Source organism: Xenopus laevis, chromosome 2S (genome assembly GCF_017654675.1).
Source record: "Xenopus laevis strain J_2021 chromosome 2S, Xenopus_laevis_v10.1, whole genome shotgun sequence".
Lineage (NCBI taxonomy): Eukaryota > Metazoa > Chordata > Amphibia > Anura > Pipidae > Xenopus > Xenopus laevis.
This window is the reverse complement of record NC_054374.1, coordinates 163,287,722-163,303,519: the sequence shown is the minus strand read 5'-3', so window position 1 is coordinate 163,303,519 and position 15,798 is coordinate 163,287,722. Positions and strand designations below refer to the sequence as shown.

Below are 15,798 nucleotides of genomic sequence, written 5' to 3'. Positions count from 1 at the left end.
ATTAAAGGACCAGTAACATCAAAAATTTTTATTCAAGAAATCCATTCTACATGTTAAAAATAATGGTCATGCCGTACTACATTAATATAATATACCTAGCATTTTTTTAAAAAAATTTTTAGAATACCTATTCTCCATTGCCATGGAAAACGGCGAAAAGGCGACCACTTTGTGCGCGTCCCCGACGCTGATCCGCCGCACAGTACCGGAAGTCAGTAACCGGAAGTCCAAATACAGCGTGGGAGCCAGAGCGGTGATTAGTGAAACTGCCGGCTGGGTAAACGAGCAGGCAGAGAGAGAGAGAGCAAGATGCACGGGGAAGCAGGCAATCTGAAGGAACGGCTGGGTAAAGGAGCAGGGAGAGAGAGAAATACAGGGGGAGGCAGAGAATCTAACGGAACGGCTGGGTAAACGAGCAGGCAGAGAGAGAGCGAGATGCATGGAGAGGCAGGCAATCTGAAGGAACGGCTGGGTAAAGGAGCAGGGAGAGAGAGAAATGCAGAGAATGGTGGGAGAAAGAGACAAAACCAATGAGGGCTGTGTGGAGTACAACACTGGGGGCTAAAGACTGTCACAAAACCGGAAGTGACGCCACAAACCAGGAAGTCGGGTGCCGGAAGAGAGACACAGCAGCGAGCACGTAAGGGAGAAGAAGGGAACAAGCAAGAAGATGGCGGAGACCCTGTGGACGTCGTGGGACAGTGCCGGTTTTAGTTTTTTCTGATGTCTTACCCAAACAGCAGGAAAGATCAGCATATTGGAGGTAAGTAATGTATATGCATTTTTTTTTTCTAAAAATAAAAAATGGTGTTACTGGTCCTTTAACTCCTTGCCTCTTCCTGACTCTGTTCACTACCTGCCCTAATTCCTTACTCCATATGTAATACAATGTGCAACACCCAGGTGCAGTAACTCAGGGAAACCAATGACAGAGACACAATTATTTGGTAAATAACTACTTGTTAGCAGGGCTGCTATCAGAAATCATGGGGCCCCACACAACAGAACTTTATGGGGCCCCCTCACCAATCCTCCCTCACCCATCCATATGAAGGCCACACAAGACACAAGCATTAAAACATTAAGTGCCCCCTACAAGTTAAAAAAAGTACTTTGGTGCCCAGGGCCCCCTTACAAGTTTTGGTGGTCAGGGCCCCCAACAAGTTAAATAATAAAAAAAACATTGGTGGCCAATGACCCCCTGTGATAAAACAAACTATTATTTGGGAGGGGATAAATGGCTTATTATGTTATGGCTTAGTTGCTCCTAACTGCTTCAACAAATGGTATGTGTATGATAACCTTTCCCTATGTGGTTTTTGATGTTGGATAGCCAGACCTGCATTCCTCGGTAAGTGACCCCTCTGTGACTCAATACACATAGATGACCCCAAGAGCTGTGTACTGTCTGGATCCTACATTCAGACTAAACTGGGCATGCTCACCAAATGGCACCCCATTGGCCAAACAGTATTAGCTGTGATTGGCACCATTATAATTCATAGTCGGATTGGTACTTCTAATGGCATGCCTGGCCTATCATGTGATTGGCTCTTGTGGAAGCTGCCTTTGTGGTTGGCAGAAGGACTCAAACCCTGTTCTGCATTTATGACAGGGGTTGTTCCCTTTCTGGCTTACAAAGGTGTCTGTTAAGAATTCAAATTTGTTAGTCTTTTTATACAAATGGAAGATCACAGAGACTGCCCAGCTGTAAACCATCACAACTGTACCCACATGTTCCAGTGACCAGCAGTAGCAGTGCCCAACCCTGGCATTATCCTCATGCAGACTCATTGCAGGCTGGCTACCATCTAGATTCTGAGAAAAACCTGTTACGTGAAGTTGCCATGCTAAATAAAGAGCTCATTCCCTAAAAGGAGTTGTGTTTGTGAATCCTACCCTATGCCCACGTCCTCTCCCAGCTTAGTGCTGTAACATCCCCTACTAGTTTTTTAAAAAAAAAACATATGTGGCCAGGGCCCCTTACAAGTTATTGAAAAAAACATTTGGTCAGGGCCCCTACAAGTTATTAAAAAAAGATTTGGCTAGGGCCCCTACACTTGGTCCACCATGCCACTAGGGTGAGATGGGCAGGATAGTGTTGTGCAGGCCACGGCCTTGGGGGGAGGTGGAGGGGGGTAAAAGTAAGAAAATACAACATGCATGTAATAGTAATAACATTGCATAGTAACATTAACAGTCCCAAACCCACCCTGGCCAACCTTGTAACTTGGTGGGCTTTTACCCTGAACTGTAACTGTTGCGTGGAGACCTCTCACAAAAAGTATCTCATGAACTGTAACTGTTGCGTGGAGACCTCTCACAAAAAGGAACTCCTGATGGCATTGCCATCAGGAGTTGTCACCTCTTCCCTATATATATGTTTGCCAATTGTTATAGCTTGGCCCTCCTACCCCATCTCATTAGAGTGACAGGATATCTTACTGTCCCTGAATAATAAAGTGTTCTGAAACATAGTCCAGAGCCTTACCTAAGGGCACCTCTATCGCCCTTCTCCGATATGAAGTTCCAGGGTCAAGTTTAGGCTGCGGGTTTGCCCATTTCCATACATTATCAAGTGTATAGGAATGTGCCCATTGAGGGGGTCGGGGGCCCTCTGTTAGTGTCTCAGAATTGTGTCTAAGTCATTCAGTGGGGAGAAGAAAAGGAAGAACCTACCCAAACCCTTCTGGTTTCTTTGACGGTTTGAGGACTGCTCAGGCCCGGATTTGTAGAAAGGCCACCTAGGCCCAGGCCTTGGGCGGCAGGATTTTAGGGGGCGGCATGCTGTCCAACCACACTCACATTCAAAAACACTGGGGATGCGCTAGAGATACAATAATTTTTTACATTTCCCATGTGCCAATCCCCATTCCTCAATTTTCTCTTGACTTCCATAAAGGTATTACGTTTCTTTTGTAGACCAGACGAGTAGTCAGTGTATATTGCAATCCTGTTACCTTCATGGATTAGGTCCCGTTTGTCTCATGCCAGTGCCAGGATGGTATCTCCGTCTCTATAGTTCAGTAAGCGCAGCAGGAAGGGCCTAGGGGTGTCCCAGGAATAGGGGGCCTCCCTGGGACTCGGTGAGCCCACTCCACTACAAAACACGAGGACAGATTGTTCACTCCCAGGGTGTCTTTTTTTCCAGCTCTCTATGAATGCCTCTGGGTTGTTACCCTCAGATCTTTCAGGGAGACTGATTATCTCTGGTTGTTCCTCTGTTGGCGATTCTCATAGTCCTCCAGGAGATCTGCCAGGGTGCGTATCTGTTGGGTAAGTTATTGTATCTGATTGAGTAGTGGGTCACACCTCTCCTCTAGCCCAGATATACGTCCCTCTGCAGTGGTCACTCTTTTTCGTACCATTTGCAAGTTTGCTCTGAGTAATGAAACATCCTGTCACGGTCGGCACCCTTAACCAGAACTAGTGCCAAGCTCCCTGGTCTCGGCTTCACCAGTAGTGTGACCACCTTTGGCTTCGGGAGGAGGCAGTATCGGAGTCAAATAACAGGCAGAGGTCAAACCAGAACGTCAAACAGGAGGGTTAAGCAGAATCAAGTTCGGTTTCAGGCAAGGGTCAGGTTCCAGAGATCAGAGTAATCAAACAGCCAGGCAGGGGTCAAAACAGATAATCAGGATCAGATTCAAACAGAATAGCAACAGCTAACAGCACCAGGAACAAAACCACGGGCAATGACATAGAAGAAAATGTCCCTTTAAATCCTGTTTGAATTTTGCGCCATTGCACGCTGACGTCATCACGCCAGGGCAATGACATAGAAGAAAATGTCCCTTTAAATCCTGTTTGAATTTTGCGCCATTGCACGCTGACGTCATCACGCCAGCGCACATGCGCCTATAAAATACGGAAGTGCAGGCGGCGCACACTAGGAAGCCGGCAGTGAGGGAGCAGGACGGTGCGGCGGGCGTCCCCGCCGCACCACCACTAGACCACCAGGGTAAGAATTCCTTACACATCCATTTTTAGTTCTTCAATTTATGTGGAGAGGATTGTTTTAGACTTGTTTTTGCCCATACTCAGATCACGGTATATAGCGCTAGATGTCCCTCTGTATGTGCCCAGCCTGAGGTGTATGTGAAATGCCTTGATCACTGGGTTACAGTAACATCAATGCTCCATGTCTGCATTAATTTAGGGCCTTTCAGGACCCAGAGTGGGGGTACTCTATTAGAGAGCCAGAGCAGAGCTTCTTTGTATTGCTTTGCTGCCAGAGTATACAGCAGAGTGGTGTTTTCCAGCAGAGAAAGGGATGACTACTAATGTTAATTGCAATGGCAATTTTGCACATATGCTGTCAGGTCTCCACAAGTGGGTTATCAGTCTTACAAGAAGGGGTTAATTTTGAAGCTCCTTTGCTGGAACTCTACTTTGACCCTGTGCCTTATACTGGCTGGGCAGGTGTGATCTGGGAGCTGTGTCTGACTTAACTCTGTATAAACAGTCTGTGTGGCTGGGTGAATTCACATGCAGTTTCCGGACGGGCCCGCCGCTGGATTGGCGGTTACACGAGTCCCCAACTTCCATTGTGGTACTAGGCCGCAATTTTATCTTGGCCGTCCGGAGCCCTAGAAAGCTGCTTTTTGAGGATTTATGGTCCTTTACACTATTATTTCTACAAATAATAGTGGATTTGCCCAAATACATTTTATTCTATTTATTATTTTAGAACTTTGTCTGTAATTAACTTCTCCTACTCACTAAGAAGGTCTCCCCTTGTGTCAGTATACAAGAAACTAAACAATTATGGACTGAATACATATTTTTTAGAAAACAAAAAAAAATAAAACCAAATAAATCAAATGAATAATGAATAGTTTATTGGTTTCTTTTCAAACAAATAGATGTTGTTCTTTGTTGGATTCCATATTTCTTTCTTGTAGGCTGCCATCGGGGACCAAGATGTTATACTGGGGCCCAAGATGACAAATGGGCCCCTTATGCCCCCGTCCCTCCCCCCGATGGTGCCTTTGTGCTTCAGTTCTTCATTTCTTTAGTTCTTCCACCCTTTCTGTAGTTCTTTAGCGATGCTCCTCTTCACACCCATTTCATCACGGAGCCCAGTAATAAAGGGGTGCCCGAGGAGCTCGCGTGCGGTGGGTCTTTTATTTGGATTTTTCTGCACGCACTCGCTGATAAAGAAGTAGAATTCTTCACTCCTGGAAAAAACAAAATTTAGTCAATATTATAATTGTTCATGTTATAAATATAATATTTTATGAAACAGTTCATGCCATAAAAATACTATTAAAGGAATCAGAACCCACAAGGACAGCCATGTGCCCTGAATATCCCATAAGCCTCCCTGTTTAAAGGAACTCACTGACACCAATTAATCATTAATCACCAATCAGTAAGTCTTGATGGTGTCGCTCCCCATCCCTCCCTTTAACTTCTCCCTTGCCTATTCCCCCCTATTTCATCCCGACTCTCTTTTTCTTTTGTACCCCCCTTACTCCATGTCAATTTCCCCACCTCCCCCTCACTCTCTTTTCCTATTTCAGGGGAAGTCACTCACCAGTTGTTCCCCGTGAGTGTTACAGTAGGACCTTTTAGAATTCTGTTGATCAGCTTGTGGCCCCTCAGATTGCCGTATGCTACAGGTTAGAAGAAAATAATATATTAGAACATGGTGATAATGACACTATTTAGTAAAATTCATTGTTTAATTTACAAAGGATACAACATTATTCTGTGTTAGACACATTAATACCCTGTGTCATTGTTTAGTAACAATTCTTTATGGATGATGGGACAGACACATGATAAGAGTTACTTACGGAGATAGCCCTGTGCCATTTCAATGGCGCTGACTCCCAATGACCAGATGTCGGCCTACATATCAAAATATAGGGAAAAAACAAATATTAGACAAGAGTTTATACAGGGGACATTAAAAGCATTCCAGTAATAGATTATTCTGATAGTTCTGCTGTCAAACCACCCCCTGAAAGTGGCTCTATGTGAAACTGTGAATAACACAGCCATTAGAATTATGCCACTCTGTACTGATAGAAAACATGTCATTTTCCTAAATAATGGCAATAAACAGAGCCCCAGAGAGAAGTCTGATGTTACACAGAGTTAAAAAAAAACCAAAAAGAAGAAGTAGTTAAATGAGGTTGGTTTGTTCCATTCTTGTTCCCTGCACTTAGAATGCATTTCTCTCTCTCACTTCAGATCCCCCTCTCATAGCAGGGCAAGTACTTTACAACTTTGTTTTCACTGTTATGAGAGACTTATGTGAAATGAGCGAGCAAAACATTGCATGCGCTTCACCCCATGTAGCCGATATACAGAATAAATAAAGGTAACAATACCCTGTGGTCATAGTCCAGATGGTCATTTACGAGACAGGCAAGTGCCTCGGGAGCCATATATGCAGGAGTCCCGTTGGTGCTGGAACTCCTCTTCCCAATGGTGGCAAATTCAAAATCACCTGAAATTAAATGACAAAAACATTAATTCTAATGTTGAAAATTCAGTCCAACAATAAATTATTGTTCATTTTCTGGAAAACATTTGCATGGGAGAAAGTGTTAGTGAAGGAATATTGTTTATGTCGGATTAAAGATTTTCAAAGGTTTATGTGAACATTTGTGGCCTTGTGAGACTAAGCAAGAGAAATTGAGAGAGAAAATGAAACAATAAAACACTCTCACTTTACATTTCCTAAATCTTCAAAATGTCCCCCCTAAGTGTTACTTACAGATTTTCACATCGCCGGATGATGTCAGCCTGAGGTTTTCAGGTTTCAGGTCGTGATGAATGACATGATATTTCTGAAGATGACACAGACCCTGGGAAATGAATAAAATCAAAGTGAGAAAATAAATATTTAACTATTGACATAAATCGTGAATAGAAGCAGAGAGGTTCCCGTATGACATACCTTTAAGACCTCTTTGCAAATGTACGAGGTCCACTTCTCGCCCAGTGAATTGTTTCTCCTTGTCTCCCTGAGGCCACTGACTGAGCCCTCAAACAGTTCCAGAGAGATCTAGAAGACAAATAAAGAACATAAAGCCTATAATTGCTACAGTTATACAATATATGACATGTAACTGGGCTGTTTTATGGTGACGTGTATTTTTACAAAACTAATCCTATTTCCATGTAAAATAAAAGTTTATAATAATTCTCTTGATTGGCCAATTTGGTCCATAAAGTTTTACCTATCTGAATAAACATTTCCTTACCCATAAACCTTGGGTTTGTGACTTGTTCTTTGTGTTATGATAGTAGGCCCCATAAAAGTTGATGATGTTTCGGTGGCCTGAAAGCTTTGGGAGAATTTCCAGTTCATCATTGAGGTATTTTTCATTCTAAAACAAAAGAAACACAATTACATAAAATGGATACAATTAACATTTAAAATACCCCCAACCTAGTTATAAAAAATGACAAACAATTCCATCCATCAGGTTATTACTGCCATTCTATAATGCATCTGCTAAACCCAGAAGAGCATTTCACTGGCACAGACCTGGGGACATGTCAGTATTTGGTTATTATGTTCTACTTCTACTGATAATCATAACATAGGAGCAACCAGAGGCTTATTAGTATCTAATAATAAGAACAGTATGAAGTCATTACCTCCCTGTTGGGTATAATATTGATGGCCACCTCCATTTGTTTCTCACAGTGCCATCCCTGTAACAAAAGTAGAAAAAAGTTCTGTTATGATTATAAACTTAACAGATGGATAAAGCCAACAGATATTGCAAGTGACTAGAGCAAGGTTTAGAGGCTAATTCAGAAACACACAAAAAATACAGAAAGGACAATACTATAGAAAGTAAGACCAAGAAGCAGAAATAGGAAATCATCCAAAAAGACGACATTGAATGGAATATCTCACCAAATGAATTGGTCCAAATCTTCCCTTTCCGATGGGCTCGCCCAACTTCAGAAATCTCCCGGGTTCCTAAAAGGTAAAATTGTATTTAAAAACATGATAAATAATTATATTAAAATATTCATATTGAAAAAATATAATGTAGTTGGATGAATAAATAAATAAACAGGTGGTATAGGGAAAACTTGTAAATGGTATATTAAGGGAGAAGACAGAGGCTGGAGTAATAAAGTAAAACCCTGAAAATTGTGCTTTTAGTGTTCCACAATACAGTTTTGTAATATTTCCTTACCGGGAGCTTCTTGGAAAGAGGAGATGCATCATCCTCCTGGGGAAGAAAAAAGAAAGTTTTTATCAGATGAGTTCTGTTAAAACTATTATTGATGGAAAGGTTAATATGCTGGGGGGGGGCAATACAACAGGTGGAAATGTCATTGCTTTGCACATATAATCTGTATAATGGATTCTCATTTTTTTCTGGTATCACTTTGATACATTTTTTTTCTTATGTGAACTGAACTCTCAACCATGAATGAAGGTGTATAACGGGGAAATATCTTCCCTTTCTCAACATTAGTTTAATTAAAAGGGTTACAATTTTAGTTTGAATGAAGACATTTCTATGATTTTCATGAGCAGCTCGTTATAGAGTAAAATTAGCAAGAGGTCATACATCCTCTTTAAATGTATATTGAGAAAAAAAGGTTTTAATTAGATATTTCTGCTAAAACTTCTTTTGGGTGTTGTCTTGTCTTTGTAACAATGACCTGGATCTTGGTTTTCAGTTCTCATGTTCTTCTAGGGTGTAAGGGGGGCTAAATAGTTTTTTTGGCATTTAGTTGGATAGGGGGGTCTATGCATGGACCAAAAATAAGTTGAAATGGTTTAATGTTAAATAAGCTCAAACCTCAACAATTTCCTCAGCCTCATTCTCGCTAAAGTCACTGTCCTGCTGCTCTTCCTCTGGGCAGTCGTTCTTTCTGGTGTCAATGCCAGTTTTTTGTATTGACTCCTGTTAAATAAAGACATGTGTCATTAATAACATGTTTTCTCACATCTATTTGGCTCTCTAGGAAAGCTGCTAAAATATAGATTTGCATTTGATGGTTATTTTCTGCTTACCTGGCAGTGGCTGGAGTTAGAGGATGTCTCCTCCTCCTCATCATCCTCCTCCTTCTGCTCACTCAGTTGTTCTTCCTGTTTAAGACAGAAAAACATGATCAGTAACAAATATTTGCCATAAATGCAGCATTTCTCTTAAAATTCTAGCATAATCATGGCTCCCAGTTGTATCTACTGCAATAGCACATGATTGGAAATATGTATGTTATTGCACTTGTATTTTTAGCTCCTGTGCATTTGGGAATATAAGTATTGGGGAATAGGGACCTACATAATCATTTGTGCGAAAATGATTTGTGCGAAAGAAAAGGTTTAATTAGATATTTCTGCTCAAACTTCTTTTGGCTATTTTTTTGATCTTCTAGGGTGATAGTTCATTTGCATTTGATTTTTGGCTATGGTAAAAGGGGGGCTAAATAGTAGTTTGTGGCATTTCATTTGATAGGGGGGTTTGTGCATGGTCCAAAATAGGTTAAAATGGTTTAATATTAAATAATCTCAAACCTCAACAATTTCCTCGGCCTCAATCTGGCTGAGTTCACTGTCCAGCTGTTCTTCCTCTGGGCAGTCATTCTGGCTGGTGTCAGTGCCAGTTTTTTCTATTGACTCCTGTTAAATAAAGACACATTTTGTGGGTGAGGTGCTTAAACACATCATTACAAACATTTATCATCACATTCATGCAGGGCCGGGCCAAGGTATTTTGGCACCCTAGGCAGGGGCTTCAATCAGTGCCCCCACCCGGTCCTGCATTACCATTTCCCACCTTACTATTCATGTTGCCTCTTGTACCTGTGCCAGCAGCCATTATGTTGCCCCCATTTGTACCTGTGCCAATGCCAGTCAATCAATCAGATTGCACCCAAGCCCCCAATCTGTACCTGTGCCAGCATAGCCTAAAATATCTATCATATTGTTACCCCCAATCTGTGCATGTGCCAGCAGCAGCCAAAAATCCACAATATGTCCCCCAAATATGTGCCTGTGCCAGCAGCAACCAAAAATAGGCAAAATTGCCCCAAACATCTGTGTACTGTGCCAACAGCCCCCATATTGCCCCATGTACCTGTGCCAGCTGCAGCCAATCCCTCATATTGCCCCCAATCTGTACCTGTGCCAGCAGCAGCCAAAAAATCCAAAATAATGCCCCATAATATGTAACTTTGCCGGCAGGAGCCAAGAGGGAGGTGGGGAGTACTTCTGCTTGCAGTACGAATAATGGGCAAGAGGGAGTTGGAACAGGCGGTTTATAAAGTTTAAAAACTATTAAAGGCTAAGCATACCAGAGTTAAAAAAAAGAAATTCCCCTTAAAAGTGCGCCCCCCCATGATTGCGCCCTAGGCATGCGCCTACTCTGCCTACCCCTAGTTCTGGCTCTGCATTCATTTGTCTCTCTAAATAACTTGTTTAATTGAATATTATGTGGCTCAATGTGATGCTGAGTTTGTGGTTTTAATATTATTGTGTGTATTGTTTATAAAATAAAATCCTTTGCAGGTTACCTCACAGATCTCATTCAGAGGGTCAATAGGTTCTTGGAGGTTGTCAGTCTCTTCCAGCTCTTCCTGGCCGATGGTAGGGCCCAGGTCCTCCACTACTGGTTCTTCATCCTGGCAGCTGGTATTGCCAGTTTCAACCAGTGTCTCCTGGTAAATAGAGAGATCATTTGTGAATCATCTATGGAGGTGCTTAAATGTGTCATTAAAAATATGTTTTATCACATCTATTTGGCTCTATAGGAAGGCTGCTAAAATATAGATTTGCATTTGCTGGTTATTTTCTGCTTACCTGGCAGTGGCTGGAGTTAGAGGATGTCTCCTCCTCATCAACATCCTCCTCCATCTGCTCACTCAGTTGTTCTTCCTGTTTGAGACAGAAAAACATGATCAGAAACAAATATTTGCCATAAATGCAGCATTTCTCTTAAAATTCTAGCATAATCATGGCTACGCTCCCTGTTGTATCTACTGCAATAGCACATGATTGGAAATATGTATGTTATTGCACTTGTATTTTCAGCACCTGCGTATTTGGGAATATAAGTATTGGGGAATAGGGACCTACATAATCATTTGTGGGATTTGATTGGATGGGGGCCTTAATTAAGGCCAAAATCAATTTAAAATGGTTTAATGTTTTACTAGAAAAAAAATATTTGGTTGCCTTAGTGCTTCCACCCTATGGAAAGAGAGTTCAGCATTAGACGTGGAGTAGGAATTTGTATAATGGGGAAATATCTGCCAATTTTCCACATTAGTTCAATTAAAAGGGCTTGTGTTAAACTCTACTTTGCCTATAGTTTGAATTAAGACATATCTATAATTTTCACAAGCAGCTAATTATAGAGTAAAATTAGCAAGAGGTCATACATCCTCTTTATATGTATATTGAGAAAATAAAGGTTTAATTAGATATTTCTGCTCAAACTTCTTTTGGCTATTTTCTTGATCTTCTAGGGTGATAGTTCATTTGATTTTTGGTTATGGTAAACGGGGGGCTAAATAGTAGTTTGTGGCATTTCATTTGATAGAGGGATTTGTGCATGGTCCAAAATAGGTTAAAATGGTTTAATATTAAATAATCTCAAACCTCAACAATCTCCTCGGCCTCAATCTGGCTGAGTTCACTGTCCAGCTGTTCTTCCTCTGGGCAGTCATTCTGGCTGGTGTCAGTGCCAGTTTTTTCTATTGACTCCTGTTAAATAAAGACATGTGTCATTAATAACATGTTTTCTCACATCTATTTGGCTCTCTAGGAAAGCTGCTAAAATATAGATTTGCATTTGCTGGTTATTTTCTGCTTACCTGGCAGTGGCTGGAGTTAGAGGATGTCTCCTCCTCATCATCCTCCTCCTCCTTCTGCTCACTCAGTTGTTCTTCCTGTTTAAGACAGAAAAACATGATCAGTAACAAATATTTGCCATAAATGCAGAATTTTTCTCTTAATTCTTGCATATATGAATGTTATTGATAGGGATGCACCGAATCCAGGATTCGGTTATGGATTCTGCCTTCTGCCGAATCCTTGTGCCTGGCTGAACCGAATTTGAATCCTAATTTGCATATGTAAATTAGGGGTGGTAGGGAAATCAGGTGACTTTTTGTCACAAAAGAAGATTTTTTCCACTTTTTCCTTTCCTAACCCTAATTTGCATATGCAAATTAGGATTCAGATTCGGTTTGGTATTATCTAATTTTTCATGAAGGATTCAGGGTTTGGCCGAATCTAAAAAAGTGGATTTGGTGCATCCTTAGTTAAAATGGTTTAATATTAAATAATCTCAAACCTCAACAATTTCCTCGGCCTCAATCTGGCTGAGTTCACTGTCCAGCTGTTCTTCCTCTGGGCAGTCATTCTGGCTGGTGTCAGTGCCAGTTTTTTCTATTGACTCCTGTTAAATAAAGACACATTTTGTGGGTGAGGAGCTTAAACACATCATTAGAAACATTTATCATCACATTCATTTGTCTCTCTAAATAACTTGTTTAATTGAATATAATGTGGCTCAATGTGATGCTGAGTTGGTGGTTTTAATATTATTGTGTGTATTGTTTATAAAATAAAATCCTTTGCAGGTTACCTCACAGATCTCATTCAGAGGGTCAATAGGTTCTTGGAGGTTGTCAGTCTCTTCCAGCTCTTCCTGGCCGATGGTAGGGCCCAGGTCCTCCACTACTGGTTCTTCATCCTGGCAGCTGGTATTGCCAGTTTCAACCAGTGTCTCCTGGTAAATAGAGAGATCATTTGTGAATCATCTATGGAGGTGCTTAAATGTGTCATTAAAAATATGTTTTATCACATCTATTTGGCTCTATAGGAAGGCTGCTAAAATATAGATTTGCATTTGCTGGTTATTTTCTGCTTACCTGGCAGTGGCTGGAGTTAGAGGATGTCTCCTCCTCATCAACATCCTCCTCCTTCTGCTCACTCAGTTGTTCTTCCTGTTTGAGACAGAAAACCATGATCAGAAACAAATATTTGCCATAAATGCAGCATTTCTCTTAAAATTCTAGCATAATCATGGCTACGCTCCCAGTTGTATCTACTGCAATAGCACATGATTGGAAATATGTATGTTATTGCACTTGTATTTTCAGCACCTGCGTATTTGGGAATATAAGTATTGGGGAATAGGGACCTACATAATCATTTGTGGGATTTGATTGGATGGGGGCCTTAATTAAGGCCAAAATCAATTTAAAATGGTTTAATGTTTTACTAGAAAAAAAATATTTGGTTGCCTTAGTGCGTCCACCCTATGGAAAGAGAGTTCAGCATTAGACGTGGAGTAGGAATTTGTATAATGGGGAAATATCTGCCAATTTTCCACATTAGTTCAATTAAAAGGGCTTGTGTCAAACTCTACTTTGCCTATAGTTTGAATTAAGACATATCTATAATTTTCACAAGCAGCTAATTATAGAGTAAAATTAGCAAGAGGTCATACATCCTCTTTATATGTATATTGAGAAAAGAAAGGTTTAATTAGATATTTCTGCTCAAACTTCTTTTGGCTATTTTCTTGATCTTCTAGGGTGATAGTTCATTTGATTTTTGGTTATGGTAAACGGGGGGCTAAATAGTAGTTTGTGGCATTTCATTTGATAGAGGGATTTGTGCATGGTCCAAAATAGGTTAAAATGGTTTAATATTAAATAATCTCAAACCTCAACAATCTCCTCGGCCTCAATCTGGCTGAGTTCACTGTCCAGCTGTTCTTCCTCTGGGCAGTCATTCTGGCTGGTGTCAGTGCCAGTTTTTTCTATTGACTCCTGTTAAATAAAGACATGTGTCATTAATAACATGTTTTCTCACATCTATTTGGCTCTCTAGGAAAGCTGCTAAAATATAGATTTGCATTTGCTGGTTATTTTCTGCTTACCTGGCAGTGGCTGGAGTTAGAGGATGTCTCCTCCTCATCATCCTCCTCCTCCTTCTGCTCACTCAGTTGTTCTTCCTGTTTAAGACAGAAAAACATGATCAGTAACAAATATTTGCCATAAATGCAGAATTTTTCTCTTAATTCTTGCATATATGAATGTTATTGATAGGGATGCACCGAATCCAGGATTCGGTTTGGGATTCTGCCTTCTGCCGAATCCTTGTGCCTGGCTGAACCGAATTTGAATCCTAATTTGCATATGTAAATTAGGGGTGGTAGGGAAATCAGGTGACTTTTTGTCACAAAAGAAGATTTTTCCACTTTTTCCTTTCCTAACCCTAATTTGCATATGCAAATTAGGATTCAGATTCGGTTTGGTATTATCTAATTTTTCATGAAGGATTCAGGGGTTTGGCCGAATCTAAAAAAGTGGATTTGGTGCATCCTTAGTTAAAATGGTTTAATATTAAATAATCTCAAACCTCAACAATTTCCTCGGCCTCAATCTGGCTGAGTTCACTGTCCAGCTGTTCTTCCTCTGGGCAGTCATTCTGGCTGGTGTCAGTGCCAGTTTTTTCTATTGACTCCTGTTAAATAAAGACACATTTTGTGGTGAGGAGCTTAAACACATCATTAGAAACATTTATCATCACATTCATTTGTCTCTCTAAATAACTTGTTTAATTGAATATAATGTGGCTCAATGTGATGCTGAGTTGGTGGTTTTAATATTATTGTGTGTATTGTTTATAAAATAAAATCCTTTGCAGGTTACCTCACAGATCTCATTCAGAGGGTCAATAGGTTCTTGGAGGTTGTCAGTCTCTTCCAGCTCTTCCTGGCCGATGGTAGGGCCCAGGTCCTCCACTACTGGTTCTTCATCCTGGCAGCTGGTATTGCCAGTTTCAACCAGTGTCTCCTGCTAAATAGAGAGATCATTTGTGAATCATCTATGGAGGTGCTTAAATGTGTCATTAAAAATATGTTTTATCACATCTATTTGGCTCTGTAGGGAAGCCGCTAAAATACAGATTTGGATTGATGGTTATTTTGTGCTTACCTGGCAGTGGCTGGGGGTGGTGTTAGATCCCTCCTGCTCACTGATCTGTTCTTCCTGGTTAACACAAGAAAAACATGAAGAATCCATTAATCACTGATCAATGTAATGCAAAGTAACACAAAGTTAGGCTATGTATTCGATTTGCTTACTTTGTCTCTGCTCTCCTCCTGATGAAATTCCTGGTTAAATAAACAGGAAAAAAAGAAATATATTGTAAATACAGCTGCTTATTGACTGTAACACAGACATAAAAAGACTATGTTTATATTCATTTTTGTTCCACTTCACCAAAAATGTATCGATGTCTATTGGTGACCAATTTCACCCATTAGTCTATGGGCATCATTTTTGCAGAGAAATGTGGCAAATATTTCCATTAATAGTAACCATTGAGCTCAAGTTCAACCAACTGTGTCTGCATCAATTCCATGGCTTTGTGTCACTTTTTCCATAGTGAGTTTGGTTGAAAAAAGACACACAGCCTTTTATGTCTATATATAAATTGCCTAACTGCCAGTTGATCCAGAGGAAGGCAAAAAAAAACCCTTCTGAAGCCTCTCAGAGGGGAATATTAATTTCTGACTCCAAAATGGCAATGGGACCAGTCCCTGGATCAACTTGTACTATGAGCTTCTCCCATATCCCTGTATTCCCTCACTTGCTAAACACCATCCAACCCCTTCTATCCTGATGTTCCAATGAGAGAGCAATGAGCTATTAATACTTATATTAAATAGGGGTTCAACTAAAGGAATCTCATCTAACAACCCTTTGTGCCATTGCTTAAGTTTGGTAGTAATAATGGAATAATAATAATAACAATGATAACTACAGTCAGGGTCTGTGTAGGGA

At 40.6% G+C, this 15,798-nt stretch overlaps 4 long non-coding RNA genes across 4 annotated transcripts; all 4 read right to left on the bottom strand.

Annotated features, from left to right (window-relative positions):
* Window positions 1–5,550: 5,550 nt before the first annotated feature.
* On the bottom strand, window positions 5,551–7,091 carry LOC121400727. The gene is made up of 5 exons (XR_005965941.1): window positions 6,914–7,091; window positions 6,731–6,821; window positions 6,342–6,460; window positions 5,802–5,856; window positions 5,551–5,618 (listed from the first exon to the last, which is right to left on the bottom strand). It is a non-coding gene; the product is annotated as an uncharacterized LOC121400727 (long non-coding RNA).
* A 1,921-nt stretch (window positions 7,092–9,012) lies between these two features.
* LOC121400726 lies at window positions 9,013–10,678 on the bottom strand. The gene is made up of 3 exons (XR_005965940.1): window positions 10,507–10,678; window positions 9,509–9,613; window positions 9,013–9,079 (listed from the first exon to the last, which is right to left on the bottom strand). It is a non-coding gene; the product is annotated as an uncharacterized LOC121400726 (long non-coding RNA).
* A 1,129-nt stretch (window positions 10,679–11,807) lies between these two features.
* On the bottom strand, window positions 11,808–12,755 carry LOC121400725. The gene is made up of 3 exons (XR_005965939.1): window positions 12,585–12,755; window positions 12,291–12,395; window positions 11,808–11,883 (listed from the first exon to the last, which is right to left on the bottom strand). It is a non-coding gene; the product is annotated as an uncharacterized LOC121400725 (long non-coding RNA).
* A 1,130-nt stretch (window positions 12,756–13,885) lies between these two features.
* LOC121400724 lies at window positions 13,886–15,065 on the bottom strand. Its single transcript, XR_005965938.1, has 3 exons — window positions 14,662–15,065; window positions 14,369–14,473; window positions 13,886–13,961 (listed from the first exon to the last, which is right to left on the bottom strand). It is a non-coding gene; the product is annotated as an uncharacterized LOC121400724 (long non-coding RNA).
* Between the last annotated feature and the right edge of the window lie 733 nt (window positions 15,066–15,798).